The sequence below is a fragment of the Ovis canadensis genome, chromosome 12, assembly GCF_042477335.2.
Source record: "Ovis canadensis isolate MfBH-ARS-UI-01 breed Bighorn chromosome 12, ARS-UI_OviCan_v2, whole genome shotgun sequence".
NCBI classification, from domain to species: domain Eukaryota; kingdom Metazoa; phylum Chordata; class Mammalia; order Artiodactyla; family Bovidae; genus Ovis; species Ovis canadensis.
The window spans coordinates 50,751,776-50,775,100 of NC_091256.1; the positions used below are offsets into that span (position 1 = coordinate 50,751,776).

Genomic DNA, 23,325 nt, shown 5'->3' on the forward strand with positions numbered 1-23,325 from the left:
ATTATGGATTTTACTCCAAAGAGGTCAAGAGTACTCTCTAAGGGGAGCTCAGTCATGTGGGGAAACTGATGACTAAAGTTAATGTCTGGGGTCTTCAGAGGGTCAAGGGCAGAAATGAAGTTATAGTGCTCAGCTTGGTCTTCGTGGCCTCGGCTTGCAGTGGCTTGAAACAGGGATTTGGTTCCTGGCCAGGGTTCAAGGTCAGGTCATGGCACTGTGAGCACCTGGTCCTAACCACTAGGCCAGTGGTCAGTGGCAAGGCCCTGGCCCTTCAGCTTTGCAGAAAAGAATTCCCACAAAGACAGAAAGTAACGAAATAAGTAAACTGTTTATTAGGAGGAAAAATAGTACAGTATGTATCTAGATACACAAGCAAATTTGGGGTCATGGCCTCATGGCAGTTTAAATCACTTTTTTGGGGTATTTGTTCCAGATTTTCTTTGGCCAGTCACCTTGCTTTGCTTGGTGCTGAGTCTGTATTTGGTTTATCTCAGGGTCCTCCCACATGTGCATGTGCACATCTCTCAGCCAAGATGGGGTCTGGCAAAGAGGCTGATGGGTAGACTAAGCATCGCTTCCTTTCTGACCTCTAAAGAGCTTTCTAGCCTAGAAGGGTTTCTTGACTCTGAGAATTATCTGGAAATGGCCCAACTTCCTTTCTTGTCTTGCTGTGTATGTTTTGGAGTTTCTGTCCACAGGGAGTGCTTTCCCTGGGGGGACCCATCTACCTCCCATCTGGAGCTGTCTCTATTTTTTACCAGGAACTCACTAAGAAAACTCATTACTTCCTCTCAATTCAGTGAGTCAGGCCAAAGTCGACATTTAGTGGGTGGAGACAATGGGTGCCTCACTTAGAGTGAAGTCTCGAGTCTCATTCCTGATCTGAAATGACCCACATGGATTCACACTGTCTCAGAACCTTTATTTCTTTGAGATATATATATATATTTTCTGGAAGCTTGGAAAGTCCTGGGGGTGTTCTATGAATAGGTGAGTAAACCTGGGCTGTGGGGAGGATGGGAGTGAGGCTGGGAGAAGGAGAAATAGTGTAGTGGGTGGGTGGCAATTACATTGATTTAAGAAATCAGATGCTGGTTTCCTGTGTAACTCTGTATAAGGCAAAGTCCTTCTGCAGTTCATGAATATTTGCATAACAGCTCATTAAAGTGGGAGAACTGAATCACTGGAATGTCTTGGGGGCAGTTTATTTCTATCAAGACTGGTGGAATTTTTCTGTGGTGGGCATGGCCTGCTGAGGCCCTGTAACATAACAACTTATATCATCCCATGCAGAAGCTCCTTTGTTTCTGGCAGATGATTAGGGGTTGCAGAGCTCATGAGCACTGACTCAAAGTGTCTAGAAAGTAAATGGGGGAAGTAAAGACCATATTAAAAAATATATATTTCTTTTCCCCAGGATAGGAAAGAACTCAGAAAATATCTAGATGGAAGGACTTAAAATATTTCTTCAAAACTGTTAAGAAAAACTTGTTCATCTTTCTCACCTTTCCTACTTCAAAAAATGTTTTATATCAACTTATAATTAAAGTTTTAACAACTCTAAGTTGTTAAAAGTTACAGCATTTGTTGTTGTTCAGTCGCCAAGTTGTGTCCTACTCTCTGCGACCCCATGGACTGCAGCATGCCAGGCTTCCCTGTCCATCGGCAACTCCTGGAGCTTTCTCAAACTCATGTCCATTGAGTCTGTGATACCATTGAATCATCTCATCCTCTGTCATCCCCTTCTCCTCCTGCCTTCAGTCTTTCCCAGCATCAGGGTCTTTTCCAAATTATAGCATAGGCTAGCTAAAACGGTATAACAAACTATTTTAAGGGAAGATAGACAATTTTATATCAAAACTGATATATTGTCGGAAAATCAGGTACTAGATTTAGTTCTGATCTTAGTAGCCTTAGGAAAACAATAGCTAAAAAAATAGACATAGTTCTTGTTATTTGATAAAGGGAATCATAAAAATCCATTTAGAGGTATTTTTTTTTGTATTGAATTCCAAAGAGAAATTAACTTAGTCTTATTATAAAAGCTAATAAAGAAATGGACATGTTTGCAGAAATATCCTATGAGTAATTTTCTCTCACATTCATGATCCTTCAAAATTCAAAGGCATAATATTGTGCTCACTTAAGGAGTTTGTATGGAGTCCTAAGCTAATATGTCTTGTTTAAACATTATTTGACACAGAATACTGAGAATTTATTGCTGGAGTTCTTTAACTTTCTTATGCTATGGACCTCTTTTTAAAACACCATTTTATAGCTATGAAACAAAGAACACAGAATTACAATGAAATCAGTTGTATTGAAGTATGGATATTGATATATTTGAAAATTTGTGATATATTAATGTTAACATGTTAAATAAGATATCAGCATGTCTGCAAAGTGTTGTAGGTTAACATAGGGATAAATGTAAACAGTGTTTTAAGGTGTGTACAACTGTTAATGTGTTAAGGAAGATATCAGTGATCTCTGATAGCTACAGGAATGGCTGATATTACTGTGATTTATTTCCTACAATCATAAAAGATGTGTTAAATACCTGTTCAAAGTTAATGAAAAATCAAGATGAGTTTTTGTTTTCCCCATTCAGGTTCAGGAATCCCCTCTATTCTATCAGTGGGCTCCTTGGAATCTGTGAATACGATGTTAATGACCAATGATTTAGAGCTGGGGTCCCTAACCTTCAAGCTGTGGACAAGTATCACCTGTCAAATCAGCAGTGGCATTAGGTTAGACATACAGTGCATAATAAATGTAATGGATTCAAATCATCCTGAAACCATCCCCCTCTATCCATGGAAAAATGGTCATCCATAAAACCAGTGCCTGGTGTCAAGAAAGGTTGGGAATTGCTGATTTAGAGGAATTGAAGATAGGTAAAGTAACTCATCTTCATTTGTTTTGGTCAGGAGCTTAATGAGTTGATCCAAGATTGCTTGAGTGGAGTAAGGAAAGATGTTCTTTATAAATAAAGGGAGATCCATCAGCTTTAGATTATGAGAAACAAAGTTGATGTTATGAAAACATTTCTTAGTCAGACTTTCTATTTGATTTGATTTCTTTATTTTTAATTATTTCTTGAACAATCCTTTAATAATAATGAAAACAATTTAATTTTCTTATGCCCTGGCAAAAAAAAAAAAAATGGATGTTAAGAATAAGTGAAAGAATGAGTGAATAAATCTTCTTCTTGATATTTTATTCTCAGCTTCAGTTCTTTCAGTAACTCTTTCTCCAAGCTGCTAACAAGTAATAAATGTGTTAGATGGAATTTCCTTTCACCTCTCAATTTATTGGCTTGTGGATATTCCAAAGCTTTTAGCCAAAGAAAAAGAAAGGAGAAATCATGGAACTGAAAGATAAGAAAATCGTATCAGTACCAGACTTAGGAAAATTCTTGAATTTAAGGAGGACACCAACAAATGACAGTCTGGTGCTCAGAAAGTCAAGAGGAGTGAGGCCTTCCCTTCTGCTTACCTTTCTTCTTCACTTTTCTTTTGCTTTTTCATGATTCACAGCTGAGAATGCAAAGACAGAGCAGGAGGAAACCAAGGGGAAAGCAGAAAGGGTGGTGAGAAGGAGTGGGAGAAGATAAAGGAAAGTAATCTCTATTTGTGCCAAACATTTCACTAACAAGCCAGCATTCATGGACCAGTTGGAGCTCTTTAGTTTATACCTATTGAGTGGTGGGGTTTCTGGAATGGGATATCTTAAAGTGTGGACCAAGGACTACTTGTAGTATTTTGTTTCAAGTACAGTCTTCTAGGCCTCTCTCTCAGTCTACTTACTCAGTCAAACATCCCTGTACGTTTTCACAAGCTTTCTGAGTGGTTCCAGAGCCCTTAAAGTTGGAGAACTACTGATTATGATGAGAGAGCAAAATTTGCTTGACTCTTGCTAAAGCAAAGTAAATCTAATTCTACCCCCCTCTGCCCCTCCCCCACTAGTTAGACAGGAAAGAAAATATGCTCTTTCACTCACAGGTATAGTTACTGCACTGGAATTTAGAAATTTTGACATTTGGCCAAGCAACAGCTGTTTTCTTCCTTTTGGGAAATTAGCAAGGAAGTATGATAGCACTCTTAAGTTAATTTGCAGGAACCTCATGCCCTTCTCTTTAGCAAATAAAATAGAGAAGGGGTAGAAGCAAGCTCTCCTGCTGGTCCTGAGTATGGAAGTGTGTTGAGGGGGGAAGATTTTTACCCATGAGTATATGCTGATCATTCTTAGATGACAGAAAGTATAGCCAGAATCTATACATTCAGATACATTTATATTATCCAGAGAAAAAGAACTATAAAAACAATTCCCAAATAAGTTATATTGACTTTCAAAAGCAAGTTCTCTATATTACTTTTTTATGTGAGCAAAAATTACTTTGGCTGTTGTAAAAATCCATTTTTCCATCTTATGAGGACATCCTATAAAGCTGGAGTTAGGCAGTCCAAAGCAGTCTCACTTACACAGATATTTTCTAGTGCAGTTTTCCATGCTATTTTTAAGTTCATGATACTTCCATTAATTCCCAGGTCACACTAAATTACACATGAATATCCTTCCCTATTCAGTCGTCTCTCTAGTCATATTCTATACACCATGATCAGAAATGAAACTTCCTTAAATATAAATATGAAAGTAAAACATAATAGATATGACTCTACTTGAACATACAATGAAATTCATGGGCTAGAAGTAAACTACAAACCTCCCCCTAGAAATAAATGAAATAAAAAATTAAAAAAAAAAACAATGGTAGACTTTGAAACTTTTATTTTTGAAGTGAAAATAATGATGACTTTAGAGTTCCTCATTGGTCTTCCTTTTACCTACAAAGTGAGCATTTAAAAACACAGGGCTGAATTTTTTCACCACCATTCAGGTTATCTTTTATGGTATGAATTTGTCACATGAAGATTATTTCATTTGACACTTCAACAAAAAAACTCCCAATAGAGCATTTAACTCAGACACTGACCGTTTTCTTGGGACAATTGGGATTTAAGGGGATGAGGCCTAAGTAGCCTACGTCCTGGAGAAATCATCTGCTTTGGAGTGATACTGTCCTTCTGCCAATCATCTGAATGGCCTGCGGTCATGTTTTTACAAGTGAGACTCTTTGTCCTAAGAATTAGTCAATTTCACATTATTCTGTAAATTTGTGTCAACTCAGCAGTGGCCACAGGACTGGAAAAGGTCAGTTTTCATTCCAATCCCAAAGAAAGGCAATGCCAAAGAATGCTCAAACTACCACACAATTGCACTCATCTCACACGCTAGCAAAGTAATGCTCAAAATTCTCCAAGCCAGGCTTCAACAGTATGTGAACCATGAACTTCCAGATGTTCAAGCTGGATTTAGAAAAGAGGAAACAGAAGTCAAATTGCCAACATCTGCTGGATCATCAAAAAAGCAAGAGAGTTCCAGAGAAACACCTACTTCTGCTTTATTGACTGTGCCAAAGCCTTTGACTGTGTGGATCACAATAAACTGTGGAAAATTCTGAAAGAGATGGGAATACCAAACCATCTGATCTGCTTCTTGAGAAATCTGTATGCAGGTCAGGAAGCAATAGTTAGAACTGGACATGGAACAACAGACTGGTTCCAAATAGGAAAAGGAGTACATCAAGGCTGTATATTATCACCCTGCTTATTTAATTTATATGCAGAGTACATCATGGGAAAGGCTGGACTGGAAGAAACACAAGCTGGAATCAAGACTGCTGGGAGAAATATCAATAACCTCAGAAATGCAGTTGACACCACCCTTATGGCAGAAAGTGAAGAGGAACTAAAAAGTCTCTTGATGAAAGTGAAAGAGGAGAGTGAAAAAGTTGGCTTAAAGCTCAACATTCAGAAAACGAAGATCATGGCATCTGGTCCCATCACTTCACAGGAAATACATGGGGAAACAGGGTCAGACTTTATTTTTTGGGGCTCCAAAATCACTGCAGATGGTGATTGTAGCCATGAAATTAAAAGACGCTTACTCCTTGGAAGGAAAGTTATGACCAACCTAGATAGCATATTCAGAAGCAGAGACATTACTTTGCTGACTAAGGTGCATCTAGTCAAGGCTATGGTTTTTCCAGTGGTCATGTATGGATGTGAGAGTTGGATGGGGAAGAAAGCTGAGCACCGAAGAATTGATGCTTTTGAACTGTGGTGTTGGAGAAGACTCTTGAGAGTCCCTTGGACTGCAAGGAGATCCAACCAGTCCATTGTGAAAGAGATCAGCCCTGGGTGTTCTTTGGAAGGAATGATGCTAAAGCTGAAACTCCAGTACTTTGGCCACCTCATGCAAAGAGTTGACTCATTGGAAAAGACTTTGATGGTGGGAGGGATTGGGGGCAGGAGGAGAAGGGGACAGCAGAGGATGAGATGGTTGGATGGCATCGCCGACTCGATGGACATGAGTTTGGGTGAACTCTGGGGGTTCGTGATGGACAGGGAGGCCTGGTGTGCTGCAAATTCATGGGGTCGCAAAGACTCGAACACGGCTGAGCGACTGAACTGAACTGAACTGAATGTTATAACATCACTTCAAAGTATAGTGTCTTGAGGTGTGACTTAGTGATTTAACATTTGTAAACTGGCTGGAAGAGACTTCGAGAAGCCTACCAACACCCATCCTCTTACACAGACTTCTGCCTCAATAATGCAGCATAGATGGGCATGGGTTCATATTTTAACAAATCCTAGAAGTTGGTCTTATCACTCCTAGCTGCTACTTTTATTTCACGATACCCAAGGTTTCTTTGATAAATTCCTTCATTTATCAATTGCCTAATAGGAGCAATGTTTAACCATGCAAAACTGACAAGAGTCTGTCTTAACTGGCTGTTGACTGGCTTCTCCCTTTTTCTTATAATCATCGTAGACTGCCATTTCTGCTCTGCTGATCTGGATTTAGTTGGTCTAGAATTGAAAACTTACTAAGGACAGCTGGATTTTAGTTCAGGGGATGATAACATTTAGATATTTTACCCTTTTTAGGGAGAAGGCTGTAGAGGGAAGTTAGAAAGAGCATTTGTATATTGCTGACCTAAATGTGGTCCCAGGGACTGCTCTGTTGACCAGAACAAGGGAAGTGATCTTCTCCTTTCTGTACTATATTGTACTTGGAGCTCACATTTATTTCAGTAAGTCCCCTGTGGGAGTGTCCTGGCATGTCCAGTGTAAAATGTTCAGGACACATGATGACATTTGGAACCCTTAAGTAGAGAGTTTAAAAGAACTAGGGTGTATATCCTGGAGAAGAGTAGGGTAATAGACATCATAGGCATCTTCAAGTAACTAAAGGACTGTGATGTAAGAAGGTTTAATTTTGCTCCTTATGTGACTCCAGACAAAAAACTAAGGCCCATGGGGCCTTGCTGTGGGTGGGGAGGTGGGGAAGAGTTGCAAGGAGTCAGATTTCTCTTCAGTGTAAGGAAGAGGTTTTGTGTGTGTGAGTGTGTGTGTGTGTTTTTTTTTTAAGATTTATTTATTTTTGGCTGTGCTGGGTCTTCATTGCTTTGCATGGGCTTTCTCTAATTGTGACTGGGAGGCCACTCGCCACTGGGGTGTGAGGGCTTCTCATTGTGGTGGCCTCTTTTGTCGCTGAGCACAGGCTCTAGGGCACACAAGCTTCAGTAGTTGCAGCACACAGGCTCAGGAGTTGTGGTTCACGGGCCCTAAGAGCACAGGCTCAGTAGCTGTGGCACATGGGATTAGTTGCCCCACAGCATGTGGAATCTTCCCAGATCAGGGATCAATTCTGTGTCCCCTGCATTGGCAGGCAGATTCTTATCCACTGTACCACCAGGAAAGTCCAAGGAAGAATTTTTTTTTAACCAATTCTCCATGTGGAGAACATTTTGCTTTGAGGTGTAATAAGCTCTCAACACTGAGGGTATACAAGCACAAACAGGATAGCAATTAAGAGTTATAGAATAAACTTCAGCAAGGAAGGTTTGATCAGTTGACCTTAAGTTCTCTTCCAAACCTTCAGATTATATTTTAGGCATGTAACTTTAACCTCTGGGTCTTCATTTCTTTAGCTTGAAAATAAGGGTTTTGTACTAAGTGACTTTCAAAGTTGCTCATAGCATTGACACTGATTCTAAGAAGGAGTCTACACTTGTCTTGCTCTTCTACTTGAGGTCTGTGTCCATGAACCACAGCTCATCTAAGGGCTTAGGGGCTCAGCAGTGACCTCTCCTTATGGACTCCTCTATGTGCCTTCAGTAAGGCACCTGGCCAGTGGGTCTAAAATGTAATCCAGTTGCTCCTTCAGCAGAGTAGGACTCTGGAAAAAGGTGGAATCAGAGCAGTCCTGATGGTCATGTGGCAGACATGTTCTCAATCCAGTGTTTGTCATGAAAGTAACAAAGTCAACTGACTTGTCCATAATTCAACAGTTGAACTTAGTAGACTATAATAACTGCTCTTATAGAGTATCACTCAGTAGGAAAGCTATGTTTTTTCTAGTAGTCATGTATGGATGTGAAAGTTGATGCTTTTAAACTGTGGTGCTGGAGAAGACTTGAGAGTTCCTTGGACAGTAAGATCAAAGCAGTCAGTCCTAAAGGAAATCAACTCTGAATATTCATTGGAAGGACTGATGCTGAAGCTGAAGCTCCAATACTTTGGCCACCTGATGCAAAGAGTCGACTCACTGGGAAAGGCCCTGGTGATGGGAAAGATTGAGGGCAGGAGGAGAAGGGGGCAACAGAAGATGAGATGGTGGGATAGCATCATTGACTTGAAGGACATGAGCTTGAGTAAGCTCTGGGAGGTGGTGAAGGGCAAGGAAGCATGGCATGCTGCAGTCCATGGGGTTGCAAAGAGTCAGACACCAGTTAGTAGTTGAATGACAAGAAGGGTTCAGTTACTAATCTGTAGACTTTTGCTCTATAGAGACATATGAAAACCCCTAAGAGGTATTATTTCTCTCCCTCCTGGAGAAGCTGTGTTGGTGTCATCAAGAGCCTTATCTTGCATCTTCCTCCACTCATACCTCTGCAGGGTTTCCTATCCTCGCCCCCTCTTCTCTCTCCCTGTGACTGGCTGTCATGTGGGTGGAAAAGTGCACAGACTTATCTTGTTTTGCCACTCTCTGGGGAGACCGATTCTGAAGTACAAACAGAAAACCGAATATCATGATCGAAAAAAATTGCTGAAATTATTTTGAACAGTCAATAAGAAAACCATGCAGCAAAACCCACATCAAAAGCCCAGTTGTTGGGGTATACCTTTCAAATTCTATTAACTGCAGAGGCCATGTACAGGGAGGGAGCTATAGAGGTGGAGATGTTTAAAGAAAGAAAATGTCAGATTGATACTGAAAAAAAAAAAAAAACAACTTGAATAACAAGTTTGAAAAAGTGCGACAGAATATTTCCACCACAGAGAATAAAGAGTTTAGCTTCCAAGAGGTGTATGTGACCTCTTATTGTTATTTTACTTTGTGAGAAGATACTTCTAAAAAGTCTTTCTGGTGGATCCCACTGGAAGGTGTTTTGATGAACTTCCCTGCTGTAGGCTTTTCTTGTTTTGTACTGTCACAAAGGGTAATTTTATACGTTTGGTTAAGTGGACAGAAAGCAATTTGAGCATAGTTGAGGGTGGGGACATTTGGGAATCTTTTCTAAGTAGAATGTGAGTGGAGGCAGAAGTTCTAAACTGGTGTCATGCAGGTGTTTCAATAATGCTGTGGGTTTGTTTGTGATCACCCTCTTATCCTCTTGGGAAGTTTGCTATGAGCCATACGTTTACACAGCCACTGTCATGTTTCCTTTGGCTCTGCTTTGCCTGGCATTGTCAACGACAAGACAAATACTCTGTTTTATCACCAGAGATCCAGAAATGACCGTGTCTAAGCATTGGAGACAATCAGAAATCCACAGTGAAGACACATAATTGGTTCCTGGGCTTGAAGTCATTCTAATAGTTCACTTTTGAAATCAAATAGAACAATCTTATTTGCACCTGGGAGTTCACATCATCAAGCTAGTAACATCTTAGTCTGGTGAATATGTGATCAGAAGAGGCTCTTTAAAGAGTTCCATAGAAAATGCGAAAATAAAAGAGAAGGGCTAAACAGCAGCTCCTAGCTAAAGCCAAAGCAAAGGAGGCATTTCCCTTCTTTGGGATGTTGGCATGCGAAAGTTGTAATTTGTAATCAATAGCTAAGGCTTGGGGGCCATGCCTTCCCTGCATGCTTAGTCATGTTTGACCCTTTGTGACCCTTTGGACTGTAGCCCGCCAAACTCCTCTGCCCATCGGATTTTCCAGGCAAGAATCCTGGAGTGGGTTGCTATTTCCTTCTCCAGGGGATCTTCCCAGCTCAGGGATTGAACCCATGTCTCTTGTGTTGCAGGAGGATTCTTTACCTGCTGAGCCATTGGGGAACTCCCTGCATACCCCCCGCCCCCACCCCCCGCCCTCGGCCCAGGGCCTGGGGGCCAGAAAGCTCAAATTTTCTTACAGATGGTATAATATTGGGTAATATTTTTAAGTCCTCATTTTCTTTTTCTTAAAACAGGGATAAATGCTAGTGCTTATATGAATCAGTTAAGATGCCTTTGATTGTGAATAATAGAAAACTCAAGATAGTTTAGGGGAAATGAAGTTTTGAAGTAGGCCTAGCTTCAGGTGCGGTTTGATCCAGCTACTCACAATTTCACTGGGCCTCAGGCTGCGTTTCACACAAGTCTCTTGCTGTGTCTTCCTTCTTGCATCAGTTATGCCCTCAGACTGTCCTACTTCAGGGAAGCAACACTGGTCACGGCAGTTCTAGACCTTACACCCTCATATCCCACTGTCTAAAGGAAGGGAGTTCTCTTCTGGTAATTCCCATGGAAGGAGGAAGAACCTTCTTTCCAAGAAGCCCTCAGCAAATGTCTCCTATGTCTCAAAGGCCAGAGTTAGCTCATGGGTACACTCTGAACAATCACTGGGCAAAAGGGGTGGGATGATAGACATAAGGGTCACTTCCAGAGCTGAGAGTGGTGTCAAACCCACAGTAACCACCATGTGAAGACTTCAGCAGAAGCAGTTCCTCAAACAAAAATATGAATCTTGTTCCAGGAAAAGGGGGAGAAAAATGATGCCAGAAGGACCAACAACAGTTCCCTAGGTGGTGGTTTTAAATGTGTTAGCAGGGTTCCTGACCATTCAAAGGAATAGATAAACATAACTGTTTATATTTATAATTTTTTCCTCCTTCTCCAAGGAAATCTTACATAAATTTACTAATGATTCAGGAACCCTGTCTCCCAGTTTTATGGTTTAAAGAAAAAAGTCTTTGAAGTTAGACCAGGATTTGAATTCCAGCTCTGCTAGTGCTGTGATTGTGGGCAACCTCATTCTTTGAGCCTCAACCTCCTTCACTAAACAAGGGAAGGAGTGGTGAATAATATCTGCTTTTCAAGCTTGACTTACATAAATGTGATAGAGCTGGAGTGAGGCCCAAGTTAAAGTTTGTACAGTGGTAGAATCAATAGAACAGTGACTTGTATTTAGAAATGTATATTGGTGATTTCATCTGCTCTCATTTTTAATGTCTATCATTTGCTTGATGACTGCATATGTGATATTTCTCCTTCAGGGATATTGAGACATTGAATTGAGAGCTTTAAAGGTTTAAATTAGGAGGATGTGTGGGGATATATTATAATGTGAAATCAGAGGACACATATTTCCTCCTCCCCTACCAGACTGATTCTCTCATATATGGCTCTTATAAATAATTAGGAAATACTTAACTAATTTTGCTTGTATCCATTCATCCTTTTCTTCTCTTGTTTCTTTTCATTTTGTTTCTCCCCTTGCATACATGTTTGGCTTGCTGGTACTGCCTAGTGGCAGCTGTAGGTACTGCTTGAGCTTGATAGTGGTATTAGTTTAAAAAAATTTTTTTAAAACCATTTTACTGAGATATGATTGACATTAAAAACTGTACACATTTAATGTATGTAATCTGGAGAAAAGTGTGTGTGTGTGTGTGTGTGTGTGTGTATTTGTACCTAGTTTTACTGAGCTCTTCAGAATTCTGGCTCTGGTGTTGAGCTAGTACATAGCAGGATTATGTCCAAGTGATTAGCAAAATGATAATAGTCTGAACTGAGGTTTTTCAAAATTGTTCTGCGCATTTGAACAGAGGGAAAGTTCATCCGGCCACAGCCTGAGAGAGCGAGGGCAGTGAGAGCCTGCACCTGGCCTCCCCAGGCCCCTCTCTGAGAGAGCCTGATTGTACTGCTGATCCTATACTGCTACTGTGTCTTTTGTTTCCTTAAGCTTTGTCATTTGGGTCCTGTGAATTTTCTTTGATGATCCAACTCGGTTTAACTGCCACTGATAGGGAAGGAGTAACTCATTGTTGGCTTCCCTGGTGGCGCAGACAGTAAAGAGTCTGCCTGCAATGCGGGAGACCCAGGTTCAATCCTCGGGAAGATCCCGTGGAGAAGGAAATGGCAACCCACTCCAGTATTCTTGCCTGGAAAATCCCATGGACGGAGGAGCCTGGCGGGCTGGGGTCGCAAAGAGTCAGACACAACTGAATGACCAACGCTACTACTACTTGCTGCAGTGACACTTGTTATTAGCTTGGCAATTTGGGTGATTTATCCAATCTCTCTAGCCGAGGGTTTTAGGCAGTAAAATCAAGAAAGTAGTATTATCTACTATATCCCTCTAACATACTTCTTCTAAGATTCAAGTGAGATATGTGTGAAAGACTGTGATTAAGTTTAAAGCATTATATAAATATTTATTATCTCAATTATTATTAAAAAGTACTGCTAGTAGTTCTTAGTGTACTTAATCTTAGTGATATTTCTAATACTCTGAAGTGATTGTAGAATAACTAGCCAAGGTAAGAGTATAGAAACAGCTGGAATTAAGGGGAAGGTCAAGAAAAGGCACCATCTGAAAAAGAAAATAATGGAAGTCAACTGACAAGTGGTACCTGTTGCAAAGCCCGCTCTGAGGAACAATTTCTGTGTAGCTGATGTGAATTTAGGAAATATACAAGTACAAATAAGATAAGTTCAATGACACTCATTTTTACTAACTAAAATGAACATCGTAGTGACAATCTATATTAAGGTAGTAAGCATTTTTCTGTTTTGCTATCATGATTCCTGGTGACAGATATCAGTTGTGAGTATCAAATGTTAGAGCTTGAAGGGACTGTAAAGGACATTTGATCCATTCCGTTCCTTTCTTGTAAAGATGTTTTAAAGATGAGGAAAACTGAGATCCAGACAGGGGGTGAGACTTTTCTGAGATCAGATGCAAGCTATTAACAGAGTTGGGAGTAACACCCAGATCTGATTCTCTACCCCATGTTCTTTCAGATACCCAGTTCAGTAGGTTCCATTAAAGTCCCTTGCAGTTCAGGAGTAAAGAGTACGGAAGGTCTCTGCCAGTAAGGATTTTATAGTCTAATGTAGGAAACGGGAAAGAAACCAATCATACTAAATGAGATGAGAGATATCATAAACATACAAGCAACATATCAATACATTTTTGGGGAAACATTTAGAGACAATTTATTCTCTATAGAAAAACTTCTCATGTGTGTATATATACAGCAATGATCATTTTCAGAGCTCTAAACTAACAGGCAAAGTTCCTAGGAATCCTCCTGGTATGGTGGCCCAATGTCCCTTGGGTAACAAATATAAAGAGACTGTGGTGCTTGGGGCATCAAAATGGAAATCCTTGACATATACACACTATTAATACTATATATAAAGTAGATAACTAAGAAGAATCGGCTGTATAGCATAAGGAACTCTACTCAATTCTCTGTAATAATCTATAGGGCTTTTCTGGTGTCTCAGGGGTAAAGATTCCCCCTGCCAAAGCAGGAGACATGGGTTCAATCCCTGGGCTGGGAAGATCCCCCGGAGAGGGAAATAGAAACTCACTCCAGTATTCTTGCCTGGGAAATCCCAGGGCAGAAGAGCCTGGCAGGCTAATGTCCACAGGGTTGCAAAAGTTGGAAATGACTTAGTGACTGACCAACAATGGCCTATAGGAGAAAAGAATCTTTTCAAAGGGTGGATATATCTATGCTGCTGCTGCTGCTGCGAAGTCGCTTCAGTCATGTCCAATTCTGTGCGACCCCATAGACAGCAGCCCACCAGGCTCCGCCGTCCCTGGGATTCTCCAGGCAAGAACACTGGAGTGGGTTGCCATTATATATATATCTGATTGCTGTACACCTGAAAACAACGCAACATTGTAAATCAGCTATACTCTAATTTTTTTTAATTTTTATGAGTAAATAAAACCTGTTTTTGAAATATACTTTTAAAAAAGACGGCACTCTTGAGAAACAGACTTGAGACAAAGGCTACCTTTGTCCATCTCTGTTGGGCACGTTGGAGAACTCCACAGGATGGCAAGATCATCACCCTGAGGTTGTGTGGAAAGAAGGCACTTACCTTGGGACACTTGTTATCTGTCGGTGATCACTGGTTTCCAGGATGGCACCGGGATGTTTCAATCCCCTCCAGCCTCAAACTCAAGAATTTATCCACACAGTGGGCTGTCATACACAGGCACTTAAAGGATTGTAGGAAGGAAACTGATGTTTACTGAGCTTCTAATGCTTCATATGTGTAATCTTATTAATCACAACAAAGCTTGAGGTAGAGTTAGATTTGGTTTGACTATAATTTCAGCCTTCCTTGAATCCCTCCAGTACCATGAAATGAGTATTTTGTGTGTGATTTCAAAGACCCTCTTTCAGGAAGGGGCTTCTCTAATTCTTCTTCCTGAGCTAGAACCTTGTTAGGAGCCTTTAGGAGCCTCCTCCTTAGCCAGAACCTTTCATTAAGAAATTGGAAATGACCCAAGTATCTATCAATAGATGAATGGCTAAAAAAATTGTGAAATACTAGGAACTATTAAGAATAAATACTGACCTGGAAACATGACTATGATATGTTTTTAGCAATTTCAGTTCAACAGCATAGTGTGACCTCAATACAAAACTGTGTGTGTGTCTAAAGTTATACAACAAACTGTTAATCACAGTTTCATCAAGAAATGAACTTGGAACAAGTAGGGATAGAGGCAGGCTAAAAGGGTGTTGGAAATGAGAGAAACTACAGCACATCTTTTATTTATATTGCATAATTTTCACATGAAATTATAAGCAGCTTTTAAAAAGGATTATGAAAGTCCCTTTTATCCTTGGTTTGTTCTATTGGGTTTCAAATCGGAATCATCTATACTCTCAATGTAATAGCAGGGACTGGGGGAAATGATTCACTTTTTAACCTTCTCTTTATTAGAGCCTTGCCTCAAAGACTCTGGTGTGACCTGTCAGCCTACTAGCAGACGCTTGGTACTGTCTCTTCAACCCTGCCCTTGGACCAGGCACAAGGAGTCATTCTGTGTTTGAATAACTTCCTTCCTTTGTATTTGAGGCTATTTGGTAGATTCTACAGATGTATTCAGACAAGAACTGACCTTCAGCATGAATGCAACTGAGGCTATTAATCTCTGACCTCGGTATGTAGGAATTATTATCTCCATCACATGACTGAGGCAGTTCAGAGAAGTTGAAGGGGCACTGAAATTAAAGAGGACAAAATTGCGTATATGACTTTAATTACCTGCTAGATTGCCAGATGAAAATTTGTGGTAAATGGATGAAACAAGAGTGAAAGTGAAATAAGTTCACACAAAATCTTATTTTTGATCATTTTAATGTGATCATTAATGTTCTGAGTGATTTTTGTCTGATTTACTTTATGAAAAAGGGCAGCTATTAAATATTGTTGGTGATTTGACTCTAAAACCAAAAATTTAAGACTAATAATTTCAAAGTGCCTTGGTCAATTTAATTGAAGCTATCTTGAGATTTCTATGCTGAGCTGTTAAAATTTGCAAGTGCTGGTCTGTCTGATTTGATTTCTAAAGTTCTGGCTCCATCAGTGTGTAAGCATATAAGCTTGACAAACCAGTCATTTTCCTTCCCTGGCATCTAGTTTTCTGGTCTGTGAATTGAAGTGTTTGAACTAGATAATCATTAGGATTGGCATTATTCTGAGTCTCTGAAAGTTCTTTTTGGTTCACAGCTCACTTAACACAGTTAGGTAAACTTACTTCTGAGAACTCTTCAGTATATCCTCTGAATATTAATGTCAAAACTGCGTAAATATCTTAAATAAAATAATAAAGTGACATAAGTAGATTAAGTGCTTTCTTGTACCCTATTACTGAGTTCTTACTGAAGTTAACTTGTCAAGGATTAGTAAAAGCTATGTTTGGTCTAATTTATCTCTACACCAGTATTTCAAAAATATTATATAGGAATCTAAGACTAACATAACGCTTACCCAGAAAAAAGATAGCTTTTCTAAATTACATTTATTTAGATAAAGGAATCAAACTCTTAAAAGCTATTGGAAAAACTCTACAGAGAGCCCTAAAAATGTGGAGGAGTACCTTGCTCGATCCCATATTTAGCATGTGATTGTGCGGGTTCTATGCTGCTCTGAATAATAAAGACTTGGACCTAAGAGAGAATATGTCATCTTCACTATCATTATCACTAAGAATAAAATTGATCTCCTTTATTTGTCCTCCTACCTGGTGAGGAGGTATCTATACAGTATCAAATTATAGAATAAGTGGATTTCAGAATTCAGAAATTGAAATAATTGAATTTCAGAACTAAAATGGACTTTAAAGACAATGTGTTCAAACCAGCTCATTTTGTTTCATAAAGATCATTCAAATCCCAGTGATAAGTTTCTTTCTAATATTGAAGACACTCAAAGATAGTTGTATCCACTTACTTTTCTTCTATTTTATTTATATGTGCATGTATTAATATTCATTCTATTTAGTATATATTTCTGAGTTTTCACAAATGCATGCAGTCATATCGTTACCAATACAACCAAGATACAGAATGGTTCCATCACCCATCAGTTCCTTATATAGCTCATGTATCAATTCTTCCTCCATCGTCAATCCCTAGTAACCACTGTGTTCTCTGTTCCTATAGTTTCAACTTTTCCAGAACATCAAAGAAATGGAATCAGACAATATGTAGCCTTTTCAGTCTGGCTTTTTCCCCCCCACTTAGCATCAATCATTTTTTAGAGATTTATTTATGTTGTTGTGTGCATCAGTAAAATACATACTTTTTGTTGTAGAATGGTATTCTATTTTATTGATGTATGATGGTCTGTTTATCCAGTCACCTGTTGAAAGACATTTGCTTTTTTCTAGTTTTTAGTGATTGTTAATAAAGCTGCTATAAACATTTGCAAATAGGTTTTAGTGTTAACATGTTTTTATTTTGGGAGGGGGAGGTAAAGTCAGTAGGCTATTTAAAAAAAATGTTATTGGAGTATAGTTGTTTTATAATATTGTGTTTCAGGTGCATGGCTAAGTGAATCAGTTATACATATATCCACTCTTTTTTAGATTCTTTTCCCATATAGGTCATTAGAGAGTACTGAATAGCGTTTCCTGCGCTATGCAATAGGTCCTTATTATCAATTTTATATTCAGTGATATGTTTATGTCAATCCCAATCTCCCTATTTATCCCCCCCCTTTCCTCCTGGTAACCATGTTTGTTTTCCACATCTGTGTCTCTATTTCTGTTTTGTGAATAGGTTCATTTGTATCATTTTTTTAAGATTCCACATAAAAATGATATCTTGGTATTTGTATTTATCTATCTGACTTCACTCAGTATAACAATCTCTAGGTCCATCTACGATGCTGCAAATGACATTTCATTCTTTTTTATGGCTGAATAATATTCCACTGTATATACGGACCACATCTTCTTTATCCATTCTGTTGTCGATGGACATTTAAGTTACTTTCATGTCCTGGCTATTGTAAATAGTGCTGCAATGAACACTGAGGTGTATGTATCTTTTCAAATTATGGTTTTCTTTGGGTATCAGCCCAGGGATGGGATTGCTAGGTCATATACTAGCTCTATTTTTAGTCTTTTAAGGAACCTCCATACTGTTCTCCATAGTGGCTGTACCAATTTCATTCCCATTAACAGTGTAGGAGGATTTCTTTTTTTCCATACCCTCACCAGCATTCATTGTTTGCAGATTTTGTGATAATGGCCATTTTAACTGATGTGAGGTGATACCTCATTGTAGTATTGATTTGTATTTCTCTAATAATCAGTGATGTTGAGCATCTTTTCATGTGCTTCATGGCCATCGGCCATTTAGAGAAATGTCTATTAAGACCTGCCTATTTTGGAACTGCTTTTTAAATTGAGATGAATGAGCTGTTTGTATATTTTGGAGGTTAATTCCTTGTTGGTCACTTTGTATGCAAATATTTTCTCCCATTCTGGGTGTTGTTATTTCTGATTATGGTTTTATTTGCTGTACAAAACCTTTCTAAGTTTAGTTTGGTCCCAGTTGTTTATTTTTGTTTTTATTTTCATTATTCTCTGGTGGCTCAAAAAATCTTGCTGCAACTTATGTCAGAGGATTCTACCTATGTTTTCCTCTAAGAGTTTTATAGTATCAAGTGTTACATTTAGGTCTTTAATCAATTTTTGAGTTTATTTTTGTGTATGGTGTTAGGAAGTATTCTGATTTCATTCTTTCACATGTAACTATCTAGTTTTCTCCACTTATTGAAGAGACTGTCTTCTCTCCATTGGGTATTCTTGCCTCCTTTGTCATAGATTAGGTGAACATAGGTGGGTGAGTTTATCTCTGGAATTTCAATCCTATTCCATTGATCTATATTTCTGCTTTTGTGTCAGTCACATACTGTCTTGATGACTGTAGTACAGACTGAAGTTAGGGAGTCTGATTTCCTCAAGCTCCGTTTTTCTTTCTTAAGATTGCTTTGGCTACTCAGGATCTTTTGTGTTTCCACACAAATTTTAAGATTTTTCCCCTAGATTTGTGAAAAATGTCACTGGCAATTTGATAAGGATTGCACTGAATCTGGAGATTGTGGGGTAGTATAGTGATTCTGACAATACTGATCTTCCAATCCTGGAACATGGCATATTTTTCCAACTCTTTGTGTCATCTTCAGTTTCTTTCATCAGCCTCATAGTTTTTGGTGTATGAGTGTTTTGCCTCCTTAGGTAGATTTATTCCTAGGTATTTTATTCTTTTTCATGTGATGGAAATGGGACTGTTTCTTTAATTTCTCATTCTGATATTTCATTGTTAATATAGAGAAATGCAAGCGATTTCTGTGTATTGTAATTTCGTATCCTGCAACTTTACCAAATTCATTGATGAACTCTTAAGTTATCTGGTAGCATCTTTAGGATTTTCTATGTATAGTATCATGTCATCTGCAAATAATCTTCCCTTGTAGCTCAGTTGGTAAAGAATCTGCCTGCAATGCAGGTGACCCAAGTTCTATTCCTGGGTCGGGAAGATGTCCTGGAGAAGGAAATGGCAACCCACTCCAGTATTCTTGCCTGGAGAATCCATGGACAGAGGAGCCTGGCAGGCTACAGTCCATGGGGTCGCAAGTGTCAGACACGACTCAGTGACTAAACCACATCTGCAGACAGTGACAGTTTAACTTCTTTTCCAGTTCGTATTCCTTTTTCCCTCTGTTTTGCCATAGAATTCTAAACCTATGTTGAATAAAAGCGCTAAGAGTAGACATCCTTGTCTTATTCCTGATCTTAGAGGAATAAGCTTTTGATGGTCGAGTATGATGTTAGCTGTGGGTTTGTCATATATGGCCTTTATTATGTTGAAGTAGATGCCATCTATGGGCTTCCCTGGTGGCTCAGACAGTAAAGATTCCACCTGCAATGTGGGAGGCCTGGCTTTGATCCCTGGATTGGGAAGATCCCCTGGAGGAGGGCATGGCAACCCACTCCAGTAGTCTTGCCTGAAGAATCCCATGGACCAAGGAGCCTGGAGGGCTACAATCCATGAGGTCGCAAAGAGCTGGACATGACTGAGCAGCTAAGCACAGCACAGGTTCCCTCTATGCCCACTTTCAGGAGGGTCTTTCTCTCTTTTTTTTTTTTAAATCATAAATGGGTATTGAATTTGAACTCAGCTTTTTCTGTGTCTACTGAGATGGTCATACGGTTTTTATTCTTTGTTATGTGGTGTATCACAATGATTTAATTAGATTGTCTTTTTATTTGCTTAAGTGTCTTTTGCAGAGCACATGTTTTTAATTATGGTGAAATTCAGTTTACCAATTTTCTTCTTTTTTGGTCATGCTTTTGTTGCCATATCTAGGAATTCTTTACCTAACCTAAGGCCACAAAGATTTTCTCCTTAATTTTCTTCTAGGAGCTTTTTTGGGCTTGCCTGGTTGCTCAGCTGGTAAAGAATCTGCTTGTAAACCAGGAGACCTGGGTTTGATCCCTGGGTTGGGAAGATTCCCCTGGAGAAGGGGAAGACTACCCACTCTAGTATTCTGGCCTAGATAATTCCGTGGACTATAGTCCATGGGGTCGCAAAGAGTCAGCCACAACTGAACGACTTCCACTTTCATTTATGTCTTCCCTGGTGGCTCAGTCAGTAAGTCTGCCTGCAGTGTGGGAGACTCGAGTTCAATCCCAGCTCGGGAAGATCCCCTACAGAAGGAAGTAGCAACCCACTCTAGTATTCTTGCCTGGAGAATTCTATGGACAGAGGAGACTAGTGGGCTAAAGTCCACGGGATCACAAAGAGTCAGACATGACTGGGAGACTAACACTTTCAGTTTCAGGAACTTTATGGTTTTATGTTATGCATTTAAGTCTTTGATCTTTCTTGAGTTATATCTTTCTTGTATTATATATGGTTAAGATGTTTCATTTTTCTGGATCAGTTCAGTCAGTCAGTTCAGTTGCTCAGTCGTGTTCAACACTTTGCAATCCCATGAACTGCAGCATGCCAGGCCTCCCTGTCCATCACCAACTCCTGGAGTCCACCCATGTCCATTGTGTCGGTGATGCCATCCAACCATCTCATCCTCTGTCATCTCCTCCTCCTGCCCTCAATCTTTCCCAGGATCAGGGTCTTTTCCAATGAGTCAGCTCTTTGCCTCAGGTGGTCTAAGTATTGGAGTTTCAGCTTCAACATCAGTCTTTCCAATGAACACCCAGGACTAATCTCCTTTAGGATGGACTGGTTGGATCTCCTTGCAGTCCAGGGGACTCTCAAGAGTCTTCTCCAACACCATAGTTCAAAAGCATCAATTCTTCAGCGCTCAACTTTCTTCACAGTCCAACTCTCACATCCATACATGACCACTGGAAAAGCCATAGCCTTGACTAGACAGACCTTTTTTTTTTTTAGCAAAGTAATGTCTCTGCTTTTGAATATGCTATCTAGGTTGGTCATAACTTTTCTTCCAAGGAGTAAACAGTCATTATTTCTCCATAAATTAGCATTAGCAGTATATTTTTTGTAGCTGCCTTTTTCAGATTAATGAAGCTTTCTTTTTCTTTTGATAGTGATGTTGAGAGTTTTTAACATGCTGGACATTGAGTTCGGTCAAATATTTTCCTGCTTCTATTGAGATGATTGTACAGTTTTTCTTTTAAGTCTGTTATGATAAATTATACTGGAGTGATTTTCAAAAGTTGAAACATCTTTGCATTTCTGTAATAAACCTCTCTTGCTCATAGTATATAATTCTTTTTATATGCTCCTGGAATTGATAAAATCTGTTAACTTTGGTGTCCATATTCGGGAGGGATGTTGTTTTATAATTTTACTCTCTTGTAATGTCTTTGTCTAGTGTTGGTATCAGGCTAACGCTGAGCTCATAAAATGAATGCGAAAGTTGTTCCTTCCTATTCTGTTTTCTGAAAGAAATGATATAGATTTGGTATTTCTCCCTTATATGCTTGGTTGAGTTTATAGTATATTTCTCCTGGCCTGTATTATTCTCTGTTGAAACTTTTTAAACTTTGTATTCCATTTCTTTAGTAGAATATTCAGCTTACTTATCTCCTCATGAGTGATTTTTGGTAGTTTGCCTTTCAAGAATTCATTCCATTTTATTTAAGTTGAATGGAAGCACTTAAAGTTGTTTGGAGTATTTCCTTAATCACCTTTTAGTGATGGTAGTATCTACTGCAATGCCTACTCTTTCATTCTTGATATCGATAATTTGTGTTTTCTCTTTGTTTCTAGCTCAGTCAGTCTAGCTCAGCTAGAGGTTATGAATTATTTTTATCTTTAGATAAAATTGGTTTTTATAAATGTTCTTTATTCTGTATTTTCAGTGTTTTTTATGCTCTTAATTGTATTCCTTTCTTTTCAATTTGTATTTAATTTGCTCTTATTTTTCTAGTTTCTTAAGATGGAAGCTTAGAATTAATTTGAGGCCTTTCTTATTTTTCAATATAAATACTTATACCACTTATAACTTTTCCTGTAAACATTCTTTAGTTGCATCCCCTTCCCAGAAATATTTGATATGTGATATTTTCATATTTGGGTAGTTTAAAATATTTTATACTTTCTCTTGAGACTTCCACTTTGACCAATGAGTGAGTTATAAGGATGTGGTTTAACTTCCAAAAATTGGGAAATTTTCAGATATCTTTATTATTTTTAAATTTAATTCCATTATGGTCAGATGTGCTCTCTAGTAGTCTTCTCAGTTGACTATTATTTGGGCATTGTCCAGAACAGAAGTAAATAATTTATTTCGTAGCGTGTCAGATAGCAAATATTTTTGACTTTTAAGACCATATAGTTTATCCCTCAACTACTCATTTCTGCTTTTGTGGCACAGAAACAGCCACAGAAGAAATGAAAACAAATAGGCATAGCTGTGTTCCAGTTAGACTTTATTTATAAAAACAGATGATAGATTGAATTTGGCTTGTAGGCCATAATTTGCTGACCCCTAATCTACCTTGGTGAATGTTCCATGTACACTTAAATATGTATATTCTGTTGTTGGATGGAATACTTTATGAATATTAATTAGGTAAAACTGAGCAATAATATTCAGGTCTTCTTAATCCTTGATTTTTTACTGTTTTGCTGATTATGGAGGTATTTTGAAGTCCCCAGGAATAATTGTGGATTTGGGTATTATTCCTTTCAGTTCGCCATTTTTGATTCATGTATTTTGAAGCTCTGTTGTTTGCAGTATACATATCTGGATTGTTTTGTGTTCTAGATATATTGACCCCTTTTTCTCCCTAGTAATATTCCTTGTTTTGACATCTGCCTGGATATTAATATAGTCATTCTCACTGTCTTTAGTTGTGTGATGTCATGTTTTATCATTCTCCTCCCTTCTACTTTAACCTGTATATCCTATTTATAGAGTTTCTTATAGACAACATGTAACTGAGCATT

At 38.8% G+C, this 23,325-nt stretch overlaps 1 long non-coding RNA gene across 1 annotated transcript in view; it reads left to right on the forward strand.

Moving 5' to 3' along the window:
* Positions 1–817: 817 nt before the first annotated feature.
* The window catches only part of LOC138416482 (uncharacterized), a 135,518-nt gene continuing 113,010 nt past the window's right edge, over positions 818–23,325 (forward strand). The window contains exon 1 of the long non-coding RNA XR_011247693.1: positions 818–990. This is a non-coding gene — a long non-coding RNA (uncharacterized lncRNA). The remainder of the gene's footprint in view (positions 991–23,325) is intronic.